The sequence below is a fragment of the Bos taurus genome, chromosome 23 (genome assembly GCF_002263795.3).
Source record: "Bos taurus isolate L1 Dominette 01449 registration number 42190680 breed Hereford chromosome 23, ARS-UCD2.0, whole genome shotgun sequence".
Lineage (NCBI taxonomy): Eukaryota > Metazoa > Chordata > Mammalia > Artiodactyla > Bovidae > Bos > Bos taurus.
The window spans coordinates 49389655-49409564 of record NC_037350.1 but is presented as its reverse complement, the minus strand read 5'-3'; the positions used below and the strand labels follow the sequence as shown (position 1 = coordinate 49409564).

Sequence of the window (19910 nt, the reverse complement as noted above, 5' to 3'; positions counted from 1 at the left end):
GGATCTGACTCAGGGACTGAACCCATGTCTCACATCTCTGGCATTGGCAGGCGGGTTCTTTAGCACCAGCACCGCCTGGAATGCCCAGATCTGGGCACAGCACATACGGTGCATGAGAGGAGGCGACTGTTCCGAGCGGAAGGCTCTAAAGCCTGTTCAGTTGCCCTGGGAGGATGCTGAGGGTTGTGTGGCTTGTGAGGGTGGGCAGGCGGGCTGGATGGCGGCGACCCTGTAGAGACAGTTCCGAGGCCTTGCCGACGGACTGAAGGGGTGGGGGGAGGCCGGGAGTGGTCTCAGGTCCCCAGGTTGTAACCCACATCGTGTGCCATCAAGATCGTTTAGTGAGTATGCTTGTTCATGCCTCGTGTTGTGCCTGTGCAAGAAGGGAGTCTTTAATATACTGCAGGTGGAATTGTTGAATTAAATATGTGCCTTTTAAATGTCAATATGTTGTCAGACTTTTCCTCTATAGATGTTTTACTGTTAATGCCCGTTTCTTAGACCCTTGTAATATGGTATCAACACGCTCTTCCCCAGTCTGTAGATTTTCAAAAATCTAATTGCGTTTTAATTTGCATTTCTCTGAGTTTGCACATTGTTCTATAGCTTTCAGAGGCATTTCCGATTCCTTTCGGGGCACTTGGTGGCACTCTCTGATTGCCATTTCTCTACTCGGAAGTTGGACTTTCTGGCCTTCTTTCAGGGTTTCTCACATCACGATCCCAGAGTTTGGGTGGATATATTGGGGTCTTATTAACACAGTCGTTATCTGTTCCTATTTTAAGAGCTTGTCTTCATGAAGAGGGAGTGTCGTGTTTCTGCAGGTGCCTTCAGAGCATCTGGGGGCCGGTCACTTGGCTCTTCTCCACTGAGCCGGGGGTCAGCGAGTGGGCTGGGCCTCCCAGCCTGATTCTGTGCTCGGCAGCCCCCACCACCCCACCGTGGCCTCGGTATCCTGTTCCTCAGCGCTTTCTGTTTGTGTGCCTTTCATTTGGGATAGCATTTGCATATCGTTTTAAGTGCATCTTATTCATCACTGAAACAGCTTCTGGAAGATGGAGAACTTTGTCGTGATTAAGTTACCTGACCCCTCATTTAGCCCCTGCAGTTTAGCTGTGGTGTTTCACACGCGACCAGTTTGCAGTTGCCTCCTTGAAGTGCTGCTCCCCTGTCTTAGCTTCGATGCTCAGAGCTGAGCTCTCCTCCTTCCACGGGTGGGCTCTCCACGCCCCACCACCCCGCCCTGCCCCAGGCCACCCCCCTTAACCTGCTCCTTTGCCTTGTGACTTAGCCACCGAGGTGAACATCACTGCACGTGTCCATCTGCTTGTCCCGCCAGCCCCTGCAATAGCGGGTCTAAAATGATCACATCCTTCACCCCACCCCAAGCCCGCTGCTCCACTCGACGTGCCCGTGTCTGTTTGCGGTCACCCCTCATGTTTCCCTGGTGGTCCCGGCTGCGTCACGGGTGTGCCCTGCCGCATGCCACCCAGGGAGCCTGGTGGGGACGAGGAGGGCAGGGGGAAGACGCGGACACCTCTTCACAGCCAGATGGTGGCCGCCCGTGCAGCTCAGACTGAGTGTGTGCTTAGAGGGGAGGGGGTGTCTGGAAGGATTATTACTCGGTCACTATGTCTCTGCAGAAAGAAAAGTTATTTAAAAGCAAAAATGACCTGTTGAATTTTGTAATGAAGAGACCGGATTTCACTGTGTAAAGACTCGGATGATTTATAAGTCTTTAAACCCCAGTGGAGGAAAAGTTATTACTTAATACTATCTTAGACATTCAGTCTTACTGAAAGAATCTCAGTAGAAGACGAATTAGAAGCTTCAGGTGCCACTTTTGCCTCTGCCGGAGGGTTGGGGCAGATGGCATTCGTGTCCTGGGCGATTTGGAGCCTGAGGACGACAGCACTGTTAGAACGCGGACTTTTACAGCCAGCTTCGACCACAGCGGGGTGACCGCGAAGGCCGAAGGTCAAGAGTATGATTGATCGGGTGATTAGAATTCCTTTTAAAACAAATTAGAGGTGGCAGGTTTGCCACTGGCAAAAAGTACTGCAAGGAATGAATTTCATCAGCATATAAAACTTCTTGGATCATCAAAAAAGGGTTTAATGTTTAAAATATAAGCACACACACAGACACGACCTGCATGGGAATCCTTGTTCATGCTGTTTTGCAGTGTTGTGTTTAGCCTGCTTTTTCTGGTAAATAACATACAGTCACTGGACAGGGCATGTTTTTAATTTTTACTTTAGTGGCTAGTACGCTAAATGTTGCTCTTTTCCAGTGGTGCAGTGGTAAGGAACCCACCTGCCAATGCAGGAGATGTAAGAGATGTGGGTTCAATCCCTGGCTCTGGAAGATCCCCTGGAGGGGGAAATGGCTACCCACCCCAGTATTCTTGCCTGGGGAATCCCATGGACAGAGGAGCCTGGAGGGCTACAGGCCATGGGATTGCAAAGAGCTGGACACGACCGAGAGTCTGAGCACTAATGAACCTCAAGAGGTTCCTGTCGCTGAGCCCCAACCCTAAATGTTAAATGCATTTGTCATCTCAGTTTATCCACTTTCTGGATTTGTCTTTATATTTGGGGTCTTCTAGGTGAGTTAGGCATTTTTGGTCAAGCATTTGTGTTTGGGATCCCTGGCTTAGCAGAGGGGCAGGGGGAGCAGGACTGGTGTGTCAGAAGGAGAAGATGGAGAGCAGAGGAGGGAGGGTGTGTGTGTGTGTGTGAAGTAAAATTTCTCAGGAGTGTCTCACGTGTCAGACATCAAGCTCTGCACTTTCATGTTGGTTATATCCTCACAATAACCCTGGCCTGGTAAGTATTGCAATTATTTGTAGTTTCAAAGAAAAAGAAGGAAAGCAGGTGAGAAGATACCAAAAAAGAACTAAGAGTAAAGTAGTAATGATGAAAATAAGGATTGTTAGAAATGAACATTGCTTCAATGTAACCATCCTGGTGTTCTTTTTCCAGCCTTTTGCGGGAGGATGTTGAGTCTTAGGTAGTCAGAGAGGTTAAAGTTGGCTATTAAGTGGGATACACAGGGGCTAGTTAGGACTCTTCGCGACCTCATGGACTGCAGCCTACCAGGCTCCTCCGCCATGGTGGAGGAGCCTGGTAGGCTGCAGTCCATGGGGTCACTAAGAGTCGGACACGACTTCACTTTCACTTTTCAGTTTCATGCATTGGAGAAGGAAATGGCACCTCACTCCAGTGTTCTTGCCTGGAGAATCCCATGGACGGAGGAGCCTGGTAGACTGCAGTCCATGGGGTCGCGAAGAGTCGGACACGACTGAGCGACCTCACTTTCACTTTTCACTCTCATGCATTGGAGAAGGAAATGGCAACCCACTCCAGTGTTCTTGCCTGGAGAATCCCAGGGACGGGGGAGCCTGGTGGGCTGCCGTCTGTGGGGCCGCACAGAGTCGGACACGACTGAAGCGACGTAGCAGCAGCAGCAGTTAGGTCTCTACCTTTGTATATGCTTGAACGTTTTCATAATGAAGTGACTTTTAAATGATGAAGCAAAGTAAAATAGTCTTGATTATGATTAAAGGAGAAAGAATTTTTATGAATATCAGGGCAACTTTTTTTCTCTTCTTCACTATCAGACCTGTGTGATAGCATTAGCCTGTGAACCTATTTTTGAGGCAAAATTATTCACAAACAATTTAGGAAATAGACAAAATCATTTTTTTTTTTTTTTAAATGTGGTCTCTCAGCTCTGTGTGTGAAGACTGCAGAAATTAGGTGGTTTCTTCATCTTCATTTGATGCAGTGGGTTTGTCCCAATACCAGAGCATCTGCCCTGGAAGGCAGCCCAGGGCTGGAGCTGCCCCACCGCACAAGGTGTACAGCTCTGGGGGCGGGGAGTCAGAGTCTAGTCACTGAGCATCTGTTTCTGCAGAACCCGAAGTGGGGCCTGAAGGGGGTGCTCCAGAGACAGGAAAGGAAGAGAGAAGCTTGTATTTGGAGGAGGAAATGGCAGCCCACTCCAGTGTTCTTGCCTGGAGAATCCCAGGGACAGAGGAGCCTGGTGGGCTGCCGTCTGTGGAGTTGGACACGACTGAAGCGACTCAGCAGCAGCTCGTATTCATGGAGGACCGCCCTGTGCCCGGTGCTGTAAACGCTTCATGGATGGCCAGTCCTCACAGCAGATCCGTCAGTTAGCAGCTAGTCGATCTTGTTCATTTTCTTTTTTAAATTATGATAAAGTTTATAAGACAAAAATCACCATCTTAAACATTTTTAAACGTGCAATTCAGTGGCACTAAGTAAGTACAGTCACATTTTGGGTAAACCTTCACCACCATCCAACTCAGAACTTTTTCATCTCCCCAAACTGAATCTCAGTTCAGTTCGGTTCAGTTGCTCAGTCACGTCTGACTCTTTGCGACCCCGTGGGCTGCAGAACGCCAGGCTTCCCTGTCCATCACCAATTCCGAAGTTTGCTCAAACTCATGTCCATCGAGTTGGTGATGCCATCCAACCATCTCATCCTATGTCACCCCCTTCTGCCCTCAATCTTTCCCAGCATCAGGGTCTTCATTGAGTCAGTTCTTCGCATCTGGTGGCCAAAGTATTGGAGTTTTAGCTTCAGCATCAGTCCTTCCAATGAATATTCAGGACTGATTTCCTTTACGATAGACTGGTTGGATCTCCTTGCAGTCCAAGGGACTCTCAAGAGTCTTCTCCAACACCACAGTTCAAAAGCATCAATTCTTCAGTGCTCAGTTTTCTTTATAGTCCAACTCTCGCATCCATACATGACAACTGGAAAAACCATAGCCTTGACTAGACGGACCTTTGCTGGCAAAGTAATGTCTCTGCTTTTGAATATGCTGTCTAGGTTGGTCATAACTTTTCTTCCAAGGAGCAAGCGTCTTCTAATTTCATGGCTGCAGTCACCATCTGCAGTGATTTTGGAGCCCAGAAAAATAGTCTGTCACTGTTTCCTTTGTTTCCCCATCTATTTCCATGAAGTGATGGGACCAGATGCCATGATCTTCGTTTTTTGAATGTTGAGTTTTAAGCCAGCTTTTTCCCTCTCCTCTTTCACTTTCATCAAGAGGCTTTTTGGTTCCTCTTCGCTTTCTGCCATAAGGGTGGTGTCATCTGCATATCTGAGGTTATTGATATTTCTCCCGGCAGTCTTGATTCTAGCTTGTGCTTCATCCAGCCCTGCATTTCTCAGGATGTACTCCCATAGAAGTTAAATAATGGTGAGAGTATACAGCCTTGACGTACTCCTTTTCCAATTTGGAACCGGTTCGTTGTTCCATGTCTGGTTCTAACTGTTGCTTCTTGACCTGCATACAGATGGCTCAGGAGGCAGGTAAGGTGTCCTGGTATTCTCATCCCTTTAAGAATTTTCCAGTTTGTTGTGATCCACACAGCCAAAGGTTTTAGTGTAGTCAGTGCAGCAGAAATAGATGTTTTTCTGGAATTCTCTTGCTTTTTCTATGATTCAACAGATGCTGGTGATTTGATCTCTGGTTCCTCTGCCTTTTCTAAATCCAGCTTGAGCATCTCGGTGTCCTCAGTTCATGTACTGTTGAAGCCTTGCTTGAAGAATTTTGAGCATTACCTTGCCAGCATGTGAGATTAGTACAATTGTGCGGTAGTTTGAACAGTGTTTGGCATTGCCTTTCTTTGGGATTGGAATGAAGAGTGACCTTTTCCAGTCCTGAGTTTTCCAGATTTGCTGGCATATTACGTGTAGTACTCACCTCCGTCCTCACTGAACTCCTAATTCCCCAACCCTCCTCCACAGCCCCTAGCAACCGCCGTTCTCTCTGTTTCTGTGCATACTCATATACATGAAGTCAAGCAGTGTTTTGTCTTTTCATAACTGGCTTATTTCACTTGGCATAGTTATCTTCAAGGTTCATCCATGTCAGAGCGTGTCAGAGTCCCCTTCCTTTTTAAGGGTGAGTAATACTTCACCGTGGGTGTGCACTGCATTCTGTCCATGGCTGTGTTGACGGGCCCTTGGGCCGTGGCCCCGTTTTGGCTGTTGTGAACATACTGCTGTGATCACGGGTGTCCAAATATCTGTCCCTCTGTCTGCTCACAGCTCTTTGGGGCATTGTCCCAGATGTTGAATTGCTGGACCCTGTGGTAACTCTGTGTTTGATATTTTTAGGGACCGCCAGACTGTTTGCCACAGCAGCTGCACCGCTGTCCATTCCCATCAGCTGTGCGCGAGGGTTCTGGTTTCTCCAGATCTGAGGTAGGTCCATTTCTTGCTCCAGGTCACGGGGGTGAGGGGGCGGGCGCGGGGAGGTTACGTGTGCTCACACCGCTCACATGCAGACCCGGATCTGAGCCTGATGGTCTGATGGTCTGCCCTTAGAACCTCTGACGCAAACACCAGTCGAGGTGCAGAGGCTCTGAAACGTGGTTCAGGGCATTGTGCATGGGTTCAAACCCAGGCCGTCTGCCGTCACAGCTCATGTTGTTAAACATCTTAGATTTAATATCTCTGTATGTTTTTTTCCCTGCCTTTCTAAATTTATGCTGTAAAATGTTCTCTTATTTAAACTATCTTTCAGGATGTATGCAGTATGTTTGATTTTATTTAAATTCTTGGGTCAAATTTTGCCTGTAAATGCTTTGAATAAATGCAAATTGATCCTGCCGAAGTTTTGTATATATCTCTGCTCTTCCTACCCCTGCCAAAAGTTTGCTTTCCAATAAAACTAAATAGAACTATCTAAGCTGAATTCTGATCTGAAGCTGAATTTAAACGGGGGGAGGGGGACTTGGAATGGATCAGTGGTAAACAGTGAGGACTTTAAAAAAAAAACTCAGATAAAGTGAACTTTCCATCTTTATCAGTACAGGAGCAGCAGCTTGGAAGTGTACCTGTTTCTTTGATCCTGTGTGTGATTTGCTAAGGACATCTGCGTCGTCCCTCACACACTAGGTTGTGCGGGGCCTGGTGGCGTCCTGAAACAAGCTCGTTCCCTGGGGGATGCTGGCCCAGCGGGGGCCAAGGGCCAGCTCCCGACGCAGCCTGGGCTCACAGACCCCCACGGTGCTGCCGGGGAGGTGCCCCCTGGAAACGCCGACCGAGGGATTTTGCACCCCACTCTTCCAGGCAGGTCCTCTGGGTGGGTAACCTCTCCTGTGCTGCGTTTGAATGGTGCATGTGTTGTGGGGAGCTGTGTGTGCGTGGCCACGAGCCCCTCCCAGGCCGGGTGTGAGTGGCTGGTCCATCATCGTAGCTGGTGGAAGTGGCCCACAGTCACACTCAAACCGACTGTGCTCTGGACGGTGTCTGCAGAATCGTCCCGAATCTGGCGGCTCCCAGCCGTGGCCCGCACCGCAGTCCGCCTCCAGTGATCTTCCGGTAGCTGGCCCGGTGTGCGCGCTGGTCATGGGGGCTTTTAAAGAGCGTCACAGGTGGTTCCCAATGGTGCGGCCCAGGTGTGGAGGTGTTGCTGTCCTTTCTCTTGAGCACCTCATTCTTTGGGCTCTAGTTAAGATTTTTCTCATCTCAAAAGCTACAGAACTGTCTTCTCCGGCGTCCTTGTTAGCAGGGCTCCCTCTCACCCGCGGGACTCTCTTCTGTGTTGAAAGGTGGTGTTCACTCCTCACGGAAGCCGTCTCTCTGTTCCTGACTTGGCGCCGGTGGCCGTAGGCGCTCGTCTCGCTCCCTCTGCGGAGCCTGGAGTTCGGGAATGCAGAGGAAGGGCAGGGATGTGCTGGCCCAGATTTCTCTGCCGGCTCCGGGTCACTGCATCCGAGGGCAGTTTCACCCCCCAAGCTGAAGGCTCTGGTGGGCTTCATAGGCGCCTGTGTGGCCGCACGGCGGTGCCTGTTCTCTGCCTCAGCAGAGGTGACAGGTGGTTTTTCCCCCGAGGTGAAGGCTCTGGTGGGCTTCGTAGGCACCCCTGTGGCTGCACTGCGGTGCCCGTTCTCTGCCTCAGGAGAGGTGACAGGTGGTTTCACCCCCAAGCTGAAGGCTCTGGTGGGCTTCATAGGTGCCTGTGTGGCCGCACGGCGGTGCCCGTTCTCTGCCTCAGCAGAGGTGACAGGTGGTCTCTCCCGCTCCCACTGTTATGATGATGCATTTCTGGGCGCAGTCATTCCTCTTTGCTCCAGATGTGAAAATTGGAGCTTGCTTCCTTTCAGTAAATGATCGAAGAGCCCCGTGTGACCCCCTATAAATCCGGTGAACAGATAACTAGGCTGGCAGTGCACATGGCGTACCTGGGGAGTCCTTGGCCTCGTGGTGCTCGTAATGCAGGGGATCAACTGGGCTTAGCAGATGGGCGCCGCTCGTATTTCCCTCGTCGCTGACAGGTGCGCGAGGGCTGCGGGGGGCTCTCCTGGGCCGCGCTGCGCAGCCCTGCCCCCGGGACGCCGAGTGCCCCGGCCCTCCCCCTGTGGAAGGGGGCAGCCAGGCTCGCTGACGTGGGCTTATTCCCTTGTCCTCACGGTCAAGGCCTGCGTTCATTATTAGAAAGATTATCTTTGAACGACGGAAGCATCAGAGATAGATCACGGAAAGCCAAGAAATAGGAGAAAACCCCCTTTTGCTGTCCTAAAGCAGTAGTATCGGTCTTCCTCCCGTGATTTTACACGGCTCTGCCTGTTGTTTCGCAGCTGCCTTTCCTCCTCCTGCTCTGCAGGCTTCGCCGTCGCCTTTTAGTGGTCGCATGCTACTCTGTTGTGGTTCCGTGCCACCGAGTCCTCGACTCTGTAGTTGACAAGTACCTTGCTCCCAACTCCTTGTGGCTGTTAATAACACCACAAGGCACATCTTTGTGCACGTAGCTATTTCCATATTTTCAATTAGTTTCTTATGATAGAGTCCCTAGTGGTATTATTAGGTCAGAGAATAGAACAGTTTTATGGCTTCTAAAACATGCTGCCAGATTGCTTTCCAGAGGAGTGGAACCAGTTTACAGTGCCATCACAGAGTCGTTTGTTTCCCAGACGGCCAGCCAGGATTAGGCGTGCAGCCTCTCACGGCCGGAGAGGAGGGGTGTGGGGATGCGTGTGTGCGCATTTGTGCTCGTGTGTGCGTGTGCTCATGTGTGTGTGTAAATCCTTCTGGTTTGTATGTGCACTGATTTAAGCCTCAGTGCCGTTATGCATTGTTCTTAGTAGGAATATGCTCGGTATCCAGTTCCCGTATAAGTTTTGTAGTTCAGAGTTTAATACAGAGCGTGGTAGACATGGAGTTGGATTCCCCGGTGGCTCAGCGGTAAAGAATCTGCCTGCAATGCAGGGTTCGCAGGAGACTCAGGTTCAGTCCCTGGGTCAGAAAGATCCCCTGGAGGAGGGCACAGCAACTCACTCCAGTATTCTCGCCTGGAGGATCCCTTGGACAGAGGAGCCTGGTGGGCTACAGTCTATGGGGTCGCAAAGAGTTGTACACGACTGACGCAACTTAGCATGTGTGCACACACAGACATGGAGTTAAGCAAGTGTATATACATTTTCTATTTCCCTGGAATTTGAAATTTTAAAAAAGCTGGCAAAGGAATTGGCAAGCGCATTTAGCCATCGCGACGAGGTTCCGATTGGCCCCTGACGGCTGGGTAAAGGCGGACTCCGAGGTGCCTCGGGAATCGGGAGGAGCCCTGGCAGCGCCCGAGCACACGCGCAGGAGCAAAGCCGACCTGCTGCAGGGTTCACTGCGCTTCGGGAATCGGGGGGGGGGGGGCCCTGGCAGCGCCCGAGCACGCGCGCAGGAGCAAAGCCGACCTGCTGCAGGGTTCACTGCCGGACAGCCTTAAGGGCGCTTCAGGGGAGGGCTGAGCTGAGGATTTGGGGTTCCGTCTAGGCTTTGTGGGAAAGGTCCTGTGATTCGTTAGCAGTTTATTCTAGGTCTGTGTCATTGCAATTTTCTTCAATTCTTCACGTTTCCCATTGGATCGTAAGCCTTTAGTGCCTTTAACTAGAGGCTGGGCCTCTTGAAGTTGTCTTTCTGTCTCTTCCCTGAAGGGCTGTGCGTTCTGCGTGCAGGCGATGGATTTGTGCCTTCTGATTGAATGGTGAATGAATGAGTGAACGGATGAGTGAGGGACGTTAGTACTCCGTCTGCATGGTTCCAGGAGAGGTTCTGAAGCCCGGCAGGCAGGCTGTGGGTCCGGGGTGTAGAGCCTGCAGCGAGTGCTCTCCGGGGTATGGGAACTTGATTTTGAGCTGAGAAATTTAGGAGAGGCAATGCTGGAAAAGACCGTAGAGGCGTGTGCGCACGCTTCCAGGGCCTCCTCGTTGGACGGGTGGGGACGCTGAGCCGGGAAGGCCACGTGTCCTGCCCAGGGGCGTCCTGGGTGGACGGCAGCTGGGCGCTCCGAGCTGCCTCCTGGCTCCCAGTGCAGCGCCCTTTACTGTGCTGTCTCAGGGAACTTGGGGAGCCTGTTTTGCCACGTCTACCCCCACCGTGCCTTCACCTGATGTGTATTTGCGGTGCTCTTTGCTGTGGACCCACATTTCCCCTCCCTTGTGGCTGTGCAGATATGTGTGTGAGGCTTGTGACCTTGACGCAGCAGTCAGACTGGGCTCCAGAGCGGTACAGGCTGAGAGATTTGTCCTGAGAGCCGAGAGAGAGAGCGGGATCAAAACTCAGTTTGGGACCAAATTAGAGCTTCGTGGTGTCTCTGAGTTTGAATATGAGCTCTTTTTTCTTTTGTAAGGGAAGCCTGGTCTGTGTTAGTTGTGGTACATGATTTTAATGTGCATTTGCCACAGCTGCGATCCTTGCAAAAGTCTCATCACGGTCCACATGCGCCGAGCAGAGACCGAAGGTCGTCAGGGAGCAGTGACCCCGCAGCCTGAGAGCAGAAGCCCCGTGGAGGGTGCTCTGCTCCCCCTCCAGCCCCCACTCCCTGTCACTGACATGCTGAGGCTCAGGCTTTACTGGGAGGAAGCCCCCGAGGTGTCAGATGAGACGCGAGGACACAGCGCAGGAGTGCCGTCAGCTGCAGGCTCCCGAAGCAGCCCCATGGGGGCTGCCCGGGGGCTCGAGCGGCGCGCCGAGGGGCTCGGCCTCGGCGGCCCCAGGACCCCTGAAAGGGGCGACGCTCACCCGGCGGGCTCGGGGTGGTGCTGCTCCTGGGACTTGGGTTTGGGATTGGTGGGTGTTTACATTTCAGGAGAGCTTCTCGTCGGTGCCTGTAACTTTGGCGCCCTGGGTGTGACTGCCGAGCTCTGCGGCGCTGGCTCAGTGTGTCCACCCCTTCCTCACCGGGAGAGCACGGGGTCCTCTGGGCAGACCCCCCGCAGCCCTGTGCTCAGGGCGGTTTGTGTCCACAGCCCTGGAGACCAGCACCACCCTTCCAGGCTGGAGCTGCTGACCTGGGTACTCAGCTCAGAGTAGAAAGGAGAGAGGGGCTGACCTGCCCAGGGCGTTTCGCTGTGACGTGCGGAGGTCAGCACCTCTTTACTCTGTCTGGACAGGATTAGTTGTTTCTATGATAGAAACTTGAAACTTTGACAATAAGGAGAAACTGAAAGGAGAGAAAACTTATTCAAAGTTCCTTCCATCTGAATGCCAACCACTCATAATATTAAAAAGTTTCCTTTCATTCTTTTCTGCTGTGTAATTTGTATGTGGCTCTTATTAGACTGTTTATGAAAGTTTTACCTTTTTCTTTTATGTATCACATATGTTTTTCCTTGTTACTGTATAATTTCCTTTACAGAAATTTAATCTTTCATTGATTGGCCCAGACTGAGATGTATGCTTGTTCTGTTAACGTGGGGACCAGAGAGAGGCTCGTGCTTCTCCCGCAGTGAGATAGCGCTGGCTGACCCCAAGTGTTACTGTTTTTAACACAGCAGGGTTTTCTGTATTTGAGACTAGAGTGCTTTCTTTCCCTTTTAACTTCTGTGTATTAAAACATGTGCACGTGTATGCAACCCTGATAAACATTACCAAGGGGAAAAATAACTTATACAGAGTTTTCTTTATCCGTAGGTTGTTGTGTTAAACTCAGAGCCACCAATTTCTATGCCATCCTCTTTAGATTCGGGAAACTCTGTAAGATTGAGACTTTGTCAGCTTTGGACCGTGGTGGCTTAGCCAGCTAAGAAGAAGACCGTGAGCCTCTTTCTCAGGCTGGGTGTGGAGGGTGAGTGAGAACCTAGAGTCTGTTGGTGATGGGGACACGGGGCTTGGGTCCCGCTGGCAGGAACAGGAGGCCAGCGCCCACCGCAGACTGCGTGCTCCTGTCAGTGTGGTGCATTTTTAATCCGTGTTGATGTGATCTCTTCAATGTGGCTTCCTGCGATTTACCCACTGTGGATTTGTTTGGGGGCGCAAGTTAGTAGAAATAACTTTGCTTGCATTATTGGCTCTAGTGAATGTTTTTGGGTTTTATGCATTATACATACATATTCACCCACAAACCAAATTTCGGCATGTAAAGCTCTTTGACTGCCAATGAACACTTACACATGTACAGAGTCTAAGGCCTGTAGGTAATTTAGACATGAGCAGACAACTGGGGACCGCCTTCCGGAAGCGGTTCAGGTTGTGAGTGGCACCGCGTCCTGCCAGAGGTGCCTTTCGAGTTGAAGCGCAGCAGTTTCACTCATAGTGTCCGTCTGCCCAGAAGTTAAAGTATGACGATGCCGAGAAGCGTGTCTTCTGGGCTTTGCTTCCTGTTAATCTGTAGTGAGTCTCACAGCTTTTCTCTGTGGAGTGTTTGTGTGCGTTTTAGGTGCCTTCTCCCTCACACTTCGTAGCAGCTCTGGGAAGCAGCAGATGGGAGATGTCTTTATCACCTGAAGACTTAACTGTTTGATGTCTGAGGACAATGCTGCCAGCTTAGAAAAGACATTAGCAGTGGTGCAGAATATTAGAGTGACCCCGCAGGGAGAGCCAAGGGAAATCGGAGCTTAAAGACTGGGCCCATGCCTGCAGCCGCTGGGGATGTGCTCACTGAGGAGGGTTTTGAAAAATTGGGTTATTCCCTGGATGGGGTCAGAAGTGAGGGGCTCCTTCCTGTTCCCTGTTCTTGGCTGTTTCTTCCTAAAGAGCTGTCATTCAAGATTTTCAAGAGCACAGTGCCCATGGTTGATTTATCAGTTTTAAAGGGGTCCAGCCTGGACTGCAGCAAGGAGATCAAACCAGTCCATCAACCCTGTATATTCATCAGAAGGACTGATGCTGAAGCTCCAATACTTTGGCCACCTGATGCAGAGACTCACTGGAAAAGACCCTGATGCTGGTGAAGATTGAGGGCAGGAGCAGAAGGGGACGACAGAGGATGAGGTGGTTGGAGGGCATCACCGATGCGATGGACTTGAGTTTGAACAAACTCTGGGAGATAGTGAAGAACAAGGAAACGGCATGCTGCGGTCCATGGGGTCATAGCGTCGGACGTGACTTAGCAACTGAGCAACAGCAGGCCTGGACCTGAATGAGAAATCGGGTGCCCAGTGTGTTGCAGGTGCTGTGAGTGCTGCGGGCCAGTGTTGGGCAGTGACGTCTGTCCTTGTTGGCCCTGTTCCCGTGGCCTTGGGTTCGTGGGGGAACTGAAGCGCGAGAGCAGACCCAGCACGGGACTCCTGTGTTGTAACGGGGGAGCTGCAAGCTGCCAGAGAGCTCGGAAGCTGGCCTCTAACCCCGATCTGAGGGTTCTGGGGTTGGGGTGGGGAGTGTGAGTGTGTGTGTGTGTGTTGGGAGGGTGGTGGTGCCTGCAGAGTGACTGTCACTGCCAGGCTTGTGACTCCATGGGTATGGGGTATGCTGGGGCGTTGGGAGTTGTCAGGCTTCCCAGATCTCAGTGTGTAGCAAAACTTGGGCACCTCCAAGCCTTATAATGATACGTGGCATATGGATTTTATCCACAGAATGTTTTTGGTATTAAGGAGCCACTGAAGGACAACCTAGACAGCATATTAAAAAGCAGAGACATTACTTCGCCAGCAAAGGTCCGTCTCGTCAAGGCTATGGTTTTTCCAGTAGTCACATGTGGATGTGAGAGTTGGACTATACAGAAAGCTGAGCGCTGAAGAATTGATGCTTTTGAACTGTGGTGTTGGAGAAGACTCTTGCGAGTCCCTGGAACTGCAAGGAGATCCAGCCAGTCCATCCTAAAGGAAATCAGTCCTGAATTTCATTGGAAGGACTGATGCTGAAGCTGAAACTCCAATACTTTGGCCACCTGATGCAAAGAGCTGACTCATTGGAAAAGACCCTGATGCTGGGAGAGACTGAAGACAGGAGGAGAAGGGGACGACAGGGGATGAGATTGTTGGATGGCATCACCAACTCAATGGACATGAGTTTGAGTGGACTCCGGGAGTCGGTGATGGACAGGGAGGCTTGGCGTGCTGTGGTCCATGGGATCGCAAAGAGTCGGACACGACTGAGTGACTGAACTGAATTGAACTGAAGGACGTTAACCAGTGGAGTGGTTAAAGTTAGTTCACATGGCTCGGGTTTCAAGAACAATCTTTTGGGATAAGGAATAGCCCACCTGGATATTATTTAATCAACTAATATTGAGGGTCTCGGGCGGTGTTATTAAGGGTTAAGACCCCTCCCTGCCACGGAACGCTGGACGCTCTCACCTTTACTTAGGTGCCGCCTGACCTTTGCCCTTTGCTGTACCTTTTGTGTGAAGCTGTCCCGTGTCTTTCCTTGCGCGCAGAGCCTGCAGAGCTGCCTGTGGAGTCTAACCCTGTGTGTGACGTCTTGGTCTGGGGCCATAAATACGGTTCTAAAGTCATAAATTATCTGTAATGAAATTCACTATAGATTTACCTGGGTAAATAAATGAATTTTGAAGCCAAAATCATAGAGGGAAGTGGTAAATTCACTTGAGTAAGAAAAAGGAACAAAGAGAAATGGTCATAATACAGTCTGGAAAGGAGAACCCACATCTGAAAAATAGTGAGACCTGCACATGAAGAATTTGCAGTGAAGGAATGCCTCTCCCCCGTCTTTCAAGGGAAGAATGACATAAGCAGCCAGAAAACACATTTCCCAAAGCACCACGGTATGTTAGCATTAACACAATAGTATGGATTTTGAAATGGAGCTGTTATTTTGAAGTGAATTTGTTTGCCTGATTTCTGAGGAGACTAGTTTTCAGAGAATCGGGGAACAGCGGGCAGCAGAATCCCCAACACTGTCGTGATGGGCTGGTTGTGTATGTATGTTCAGAGGTGGGTGACCACAAAAAACTGCCAGACAGGAGCCTGCTTCATTTACAGGAGGTCGTTTCCCTCCTGCCGCCTCACGTGGCACCAGCAGTGAGTCGCGGGAGACAGGAGGCATTGTGTGCTGCTGAGGCTCAGCCGGTCGTCCTGCGAGGCCTCCCCACAGGAAGCGATGCCGGCGGCTCTCCAGAGCTCCGCTGGCCGCCCCAGCTGACTGACGGAGCCGTGTCTCTGTTGGCTGACACGTGCTCTTAGACATTATTTGTAGAGAAAAGATAACTCGTGGAAGCAGCCAGAGAGATTGTCAGAGGTCAGACGTGCTGCTCCCAGGTTCATCGAGGGCGAGGGGCTCGATGGATCAGCTGCGTCTCTGAAGCGGGGTCTGTGCTGAGAGTGGTTTTCCTGTGAGTAAATAGTACATTCAGATAACAGGTCATAAGCGACACGCCGGAAACATGCGTAGATTCTTGAAGGTTTGAACGCTGTAAGCGAGACTTTAAAGCCACCGAAACAACTCAGTAAGGGACCAAAAGACTGACAGGGAGACGTGAAGAGCTCGGGGGCCCAGTCCTGTCCTCCCAGTGAGAAGCCAAGCTCGCCAGGCGGACAGTCGGCACTTGCGTTGGTTTTCTCCTCCTCTGCTATTTTTTTTCTTATTCTTCTTAAAAAGTTTTTTCTTCATTCTTTTCCTGTTAAATGAACAGTCCACAGAGCTTCTCCAGCCTCCAGGGCCTGAGGCCTTGAATCACCCCAGTATCCTCAAGCTGTTTGACGTGACTGGCACCCAGGAGACACTCCTCCTGGTCGTGGGGCGATGCTCGCCCCGCCGCTGGACCACGGCCGCTGAGGAGGAGGCCCGGGCAGATCCCGCCAGCTGGTGTCTGCCGGGCAGGCCTGGTGTGCGGCCACCAGGGGGCGGCGTCCTCGGGCCCGGAGCGGGGCCTCCTGCTCTCAGACGTCGGCCTCAGCAGCGGCGCCGGCTGACTGTGGCCTCGGCAGTGGCGCAGGCCGACTGTGGCCTCGGCAGCATTCTCCCTCAGCGGCCGGCCGGGCGCCTTTGTTCCTCTTTCCTTCCAGCTGTGTTCTCTGTTCCGCCACACATAACCGCGTTGTCCGTTTTCCTCGCGATGCTCTGTTGATTTTACAGTATTTCTAATCGCTGACGACAACCCAATCGGATCAGAGACCTAAGACTTACATTATGGGAAAGGATCTTAGCGATTCCCCTTGTTTACATACTCACAGAGGTTATGTTACTTGCCCAAGGCCACAGCTAGTTGGTCAGAGAACTGGGTTTCAAAGGGCTGCATGAGCAGATATTGAGCGGAATAGCTGACTTTTTTTCCTTTGTGTTCATAGAGAGTGGAAACCTGCCTGATCACTTCCAGACCCTAGACCCAGGTGAGAGGCTTGTTAGAGGAAATCATGAGGGACCCCTAGGAGGGACTGGAACCTTACGTGGAGACACCTCCCTCCCCAACCACAAGGGCCGGCAGACTGGGTCAGTGCTGTGCACGGGCTGCGTGTGGGAACGGCCCAGGACTCACTGATGGCCTGAGCCTGACCAAGCGATGACCACCTGGGCTCCTGGGCCACAGGACAGCCCCGCTGGAGGGCCGCATCGTCCACGGGAAGCCCCCGCCCTCAGCCCACCCACCCACGGCTGCATCCTTCCCCGGCCCGTGAGCTTGTGCCCTAAACCTCGGGCTCCGCAGCCTCCCAGGCTCAGGTTGTGCCTCTGGTTGGAGACCCTGTGTCTCTCGACAGTTCAGCCGTGGGAGAGATGAGACCACCAGCCACGGTGGGCAGCATTCTTCAGAGCTCCTTGTGAGTCAGCTTGTCTGCAGGCCCCCGAGTCCTCTGCACACACGGGACAGGGTCCTGATCCCAAACTCCAGCCCCAGCACCTGGAGGGAAATGGAGCTGTCCAGAGTGCTGGAATCGCTGAGCCTGGACGGAGCCCTGTCCAGCCCGAGGGGCTGTGCCCTACAGGCCCGGAGCACACAAGGGCTAGAGCCCCAGCTTCAGGAGGAGCCTGATCCAGGCCCAACAGGAGGGCGGTGGCTCCTCTGCCCTCCTCACGAGCTGGAGCGCAGACGGGGAGCGAGGCCTTCGGGCTGAACACCTGCCGTCTGCTGCAAACCCACCTTAAACTGGACCAGCCCCTCCCCTGGGCCAGTCCTCTATTCATGTGCAAGTTCATTTATCCAAGTCGTTAGTATTTTGACTCCTGATGGAATGTTAGGATCTGGGTATGGAAACATGGGTAAGAAGTATTTGTTAAACAACATATTTGTGGGGCAGCTACCGTGTGCTTGAATGGCGCGAGAGCTGGAAAGGTGAATAGAGTATGCCCCTTGTCCTTCAGGGGCAGTAACTGGTTGGAGAGTCATTCACACGTATTTATTATGTGCCCAGAACCCAGCAAGTCATACAGAAGCATCTCTTTATTGTTAATCAGTGTATGGTGCGGACAGGTATAGATGCTGAGCCCTGAACCCAGCCTGGGGAGGGGGGGGGTTGCGGGGCGGAGAAGGGTGAGGATTGAGTGGGCCAGGGGGTGGAGGGGAAGGCAGGGAAGGAGGGGCAGAGACCCTCAGTGCCCCCTGCCCTGACAGAGCAGAGGGTACCTGGCGGGAGGGCTTGGAGCCCAGAGCCCAGAGCCCTGCGCATGGTGGAAGCAGCCCCGTGTCCACCAGAAGGGCAGAGTGGCTGGGGGAAGCTCGAGGGCAGCGGAGGCCGATGGCTCACTCCGCCTGCCTCCCTGGGCTGCCCAGAAGGTACACTCGAGCTGGGAAGGTTTCAGATGCACCAACTCCGTGCTTTCCAGATGTTCTGTAGGACTCAAGAAAGGCGCTTGGATGTTAATAGATAGGTCCCAGGGTCCAGCTGGTGCAGAAAATGCCTGAGATTAGAGTCCATTCTGTCCCTTGGTCTGTGCCTGGCTCAGCAAATGCTGATTCACCAAACGCTTGCTTTTCTAGCTCCATGTCCATTGCCTTTCTCCCCTTTGACATCCTAAACCACTGGCCCTAACATCCTCCTTTGTCTTTAGCTCAAAGTGGCATTTCAGGGGCGGGCTTTGGCCATTTTGTTCAGTTCCTCAGTTTTCTTGGGTCTCTCGCGTGTTCCATGCGTGTTCTCAAAAGAGAAACTTTTGATTCTCTTTGTTTTTCCCCCTATTAATCTGTTTCATGTCAATTTAATTCCTAGACCAGCCAGAAGAATCTAGAAGAGTAGAGGAAATTCACATCGTAAGATGTGAAAATTCTGGAACCTTTCCCTCCAATCTGTAATATTATCCCTCTGAAGAAAGGTTTGTGTGTGTGTGTGTTTTCCCTTTTAAGTTCTGTTATTTTAAAGCCCCACTGGGTCCCTGGAGCTGATATAGTTCTGGTGGACAGGACGGTGTTGCACTCAGCCTATCTTCATACCGTCTTGGAATTGCCCTGCTCTGCCCACGAGGGATACCAGGGTTTAGCCCTACAAAGATGGGGCTGCTTTTCCATTTTGATTTCAGAGATGCTCAAAAAACTTCCTCCTGCTTCCCTTATGCTCCAGATTATACAGGTAGCAAGTTACACTTACAAGTCATATACTTTTTACTGTGAGTCTCTGTTTTGAATATTTAGGGTGGAAAGCTGCTCTCCTCTGGATTCCTTCCAGGATTTTTGCTGGCTCCCTGGGAGGACAGCACGGAATGCTGGTTTGGTGATGGGCTCATTACTGCCGAGCCTTAGGGAGGAGCTGGCGGGAAGCTGGCCTCTCCGAGGACATTCGCCACCTGCCCCCGGTCCTGCAGTGACAGCAGGTCCTGCTCTTGAGGGCTGAGAATCTGTTCAGAAAAGAGTGAGGACAGTGCGTGTGCACTTTACCTGCTTGAAACTCATAGGCCGTTTACCTCGGATGTAGTCTCTCTACCTAGTAATTTATAATCCATTCCACGCTTCTCGTCCCTTACCTGTCAGTCACCACTCTTTCCAGGGATGACTGCAAGGAAGAAGGGACCGTGGCTTTCCATCAGTGCGCATGTCGCCGTTCCACTCTGCTGTTACGTGCAAAGGTGGCCCACCCACCTCTCCACCGCCTTTTCTTCCCTTTCTCAGCTCTTCTGTTTCTTGTTTTTCGAACATGTTAGTGAAAGGCCATTTGTATAATTTTGGTGAAATGAATTTCCATTTGCCAGTGTATGAAGAGCACACGTTCCGGGAGCCAGATCATAGGTGCCTGATTGACTGTGTACAGAGAGTTTTGGAGAAAACTTGGCTGTTGGCCCTAACACTTGGATGAAGCGAAGGCTGGAATGCAGCCTTCCCCTGCCTTTCCGGGCTTGGCTGGCGGCCCCGGAGTGCTGGGAAGATGTGTGCTGAGGCTTTGGGCTCAGTGGAAGGAGCATCGATAGGCTGTCCACCTGGAACACATCAGGAGTCCTCTTGTTCCTTCCCTGCCTCCTTAGACAGCCCTGTTGAGAGACGAGCCATCCTGCTGCAGGAAGGCGTGTCAGCAGTGCTTCAAACACCTGAGTCCTTGTCTTCGCTGCAGCTCACAGGCGCAGAGCTGAGAAACTGGCGCATTTATCAAAAACGGCTTCCACGTCTCATGACATTCATTTTTAGTTTTGCTAATAAAGAATGTTTCTGTGTGGCTTGGCTGCTTCATAGATTAGTAACATATCAAGTCCTTTGGGACCTCTCATCCCCCCGAAAGCTGGGAGCTCTGGGGGTGTTTTAAATTTTCCCCTCTGTCCCAGGGGAGAGGAATTGCTGA

The 19910-nt window shown here is 51.6% G+C and overlaps 1 protein-coding gene across 11 annotated transcripts in view; it reads left to right on the top strand.

Annotated features, from left to right (window-relative positions):
• FARS2 (phenylalanyl-tRNA synthetase 2, mitochondrial) overlaps window positions 1-19910 on the top strand; it is a 305944-nt gene that overhangs the window by 7893 nt on the left and 278141 nt on the right. For 10 of the 11 annotated variants that reach the window (XM_024983442.2, XM_024983449.2, XM_059880242.1 and 7 more), the window contains 1 exon segment: window positions 6157-6243. The gene's annotated coding sequence lies outside the window, so the exon portion shown is untranslated. 11 annotated transcript variants of the gene reach the window in all.